A 2298-nucleotide genomic window follows, 5' to 3' on the forward strand; every position below is an offset into this window, starting at 1 on the left:
GTGTTTCGAAACTTGAAAAGGTTTCCAGTGTTGTGGCCAGAGTTAGAGGTTTTCAGCTATGGCGAGGGGCTGAATAGGCTGGGGCTGTTTTTTTTCTGGAGCTGAGGGGTGACCTTAGAGAGGTTTACAAAATTATGAGGGGCATGGATAGGGTAAATAGTCAAGGTCTTTTCCACAGAGTAGGGGGGACTCCAAAACTAGAGGGCATGGGTTTAAGGTGAGAGGGGAAAGATATAAAAGAGACCTAAGGGGCAACGCTTTCACCCAGAGGGTGGTACGTGTGTGGGATAAGCTGCCGGAGGATGTGGTGGAGGCTGGTACAATTGCAACATTTAAGAGGCATTTGGATGGGTATATGAATAGGAAGAGATTAGAGGGATATGGGCCGGGTGCTGGCAGGTGGGACTAGATTGAGGTGGATATCTGGTCGGAGTGAGTGAGTTGGACCGAAGGGTCTGTTTCTGTACTGTATAACTCTATTTTGGTGAACGGTTCAGTGGAATTTAACAGGCTGGATGATGAGAGGTTTGGCGGGGGAGGCGTGGGGTTGGTGAGCGGTTGGGAATTCTTAACCGAAGTAGGTGAAGGACTGAGGGATTTTATTAGGCCCAAGGCCAGGGAACGAGCCAGGGATCCTGATTTTCAATGTTCAAGCTCCCTGCTCTGCTCCCCCTCATGTCCCATCACTACTCCCTTTCCTGGCAATGGAATCTCCAAATCAAACATGCGTTACCATGGCAGCAATATTACTGAAGTATTCAACACGCTTCGGGGAAACATAGAAATCAGGAGGAGGCCATTCAGCCCTTCGATGCCGCCCCACCATTTCATATGACCATGACTGATCATCCAGCTCGGAACTTTGTTCCTGCTTTCACCCCATGAGATCTGTTTCCCTCTGACCTATCACCTTTACCCCCACCTCTATCCGCCAATTGCACTCTCAGCTACTTTCTCCCCAGCCCCACCCCCTCTCCCATTTACCTTTCCACCCCTGAGGCTCCCAGCCTCATTCCCGATGAAGGGCTTTTGTCCGAAATGTCGATTTTCCTGCTCCTCGGATGCTGCGCTTTTCCAGCGCCACTCTAATCTTGACTCTAATCTCCAGCATCTGCAGTCCTCACTTTTGTCTGGGTCCTCCCACTGAGCAGATCCAAGTACAGGAGCTGGGCCGTCCTGCTGTAATTTTACAGGGCCTTGGTGAGACCATACCTGTGGGCAGGTTTGGTCTCCTTCTTGAGAGGGAGGATGTTCTGGTGATGGAGAGAGTGCAATGGTTTGTCAGACCCCTCTGTGGGATGGCAGGACGGGCATATGAAGAGCAATTGAATCAGTTCAGGCCATACTCTGCTGTGCTTTTCCAGCACCACTCTAATCTTGTCACTATGGAGACAAGGCCTACTTCAAGGCCTACTGCACCTGCATGCTGACCTTCAGTGACCTCATTACACCTCCCCCTTTCCCAATCTATCGCCATTCAGATCGGCCTTCCCCATTTGGTAACCAAAGTGGATAACCACGTATCTGTCTACGTTACACTTCACCTGCCATGCATTTGCCCACCTACTCATTCTGTCCAAATCAATCTGAAGCATCTCTGTGCCCCTCTTCACATAGTGACAACACTGTTCCTTTGTGTTGTCCTTGGCTTTGTCTTTTCAAAAGGGGTTGTAAAAGGCAGAGGCTGCGATTTGTCTGGGGTTAGGCCTCTTTGTTTACAGCTACTGCCTAAAGCAACAATCAGGGGAAAGGGCTTTTAGGGTTTTCTAAGACAATGAAAGGGGAACGGCCAGTTCAGGGATGTTTTGGTTAGAAACTGCTGGGGACAGAGACGCAGCCCTCTCTCTCTCTAACATCTCTCCTGTGAGACCCCGGATTTGAAGTTACCTTTTCTGCCGAGGGGTGTGTTTATGGGGATGTTGCCGGAAGTCAGAACAACATCATTAACTTGCGATAGAGTTGGTTGGGCTTTCAGATCGGTTATGTTATTCTATGTCCTGTTCTCTTTGTGTTTCATTCAATAGCCTGTAAATAAATTGTGTTTTGTTTAAAACTGTATGGTTTGACCAGCTGCATAACTCCTGGAATTCTACGTTTCAAACAGCTGCCATACTTTTTGTTAAGGGTTCAGATGGAGAGGAATTTGTTAAGTGTGTACAAGAAAATGTTTTGATTCAGTAAGTGGATGTACCTACTAGAGAAGGTGCAAAACATGACCTACTCTTGGGAAATAAGGCAGGGCAGGTGACTGAGGTGTCAGTGGGGGAGCACTTTGGGGCCAGCGACCATAATTCTATT

This window comes from Chiloscyllium plagiosum, chromosome 48, assembly GCF_004010195.1.
Source record: "Chiloscyllium plagiosum isolate BGI_BamShark_2017 chromosome 48, ASM401019v2, whole genome shotgun sequence".
Taxonomy (NCBI): Eukaryota; Metazoa; Chordata; class Chondrichthyes; order Orectolobiformes; family Hemiscylliidae; genus Chiloscyllium; species Chiloscyllium plagiosum.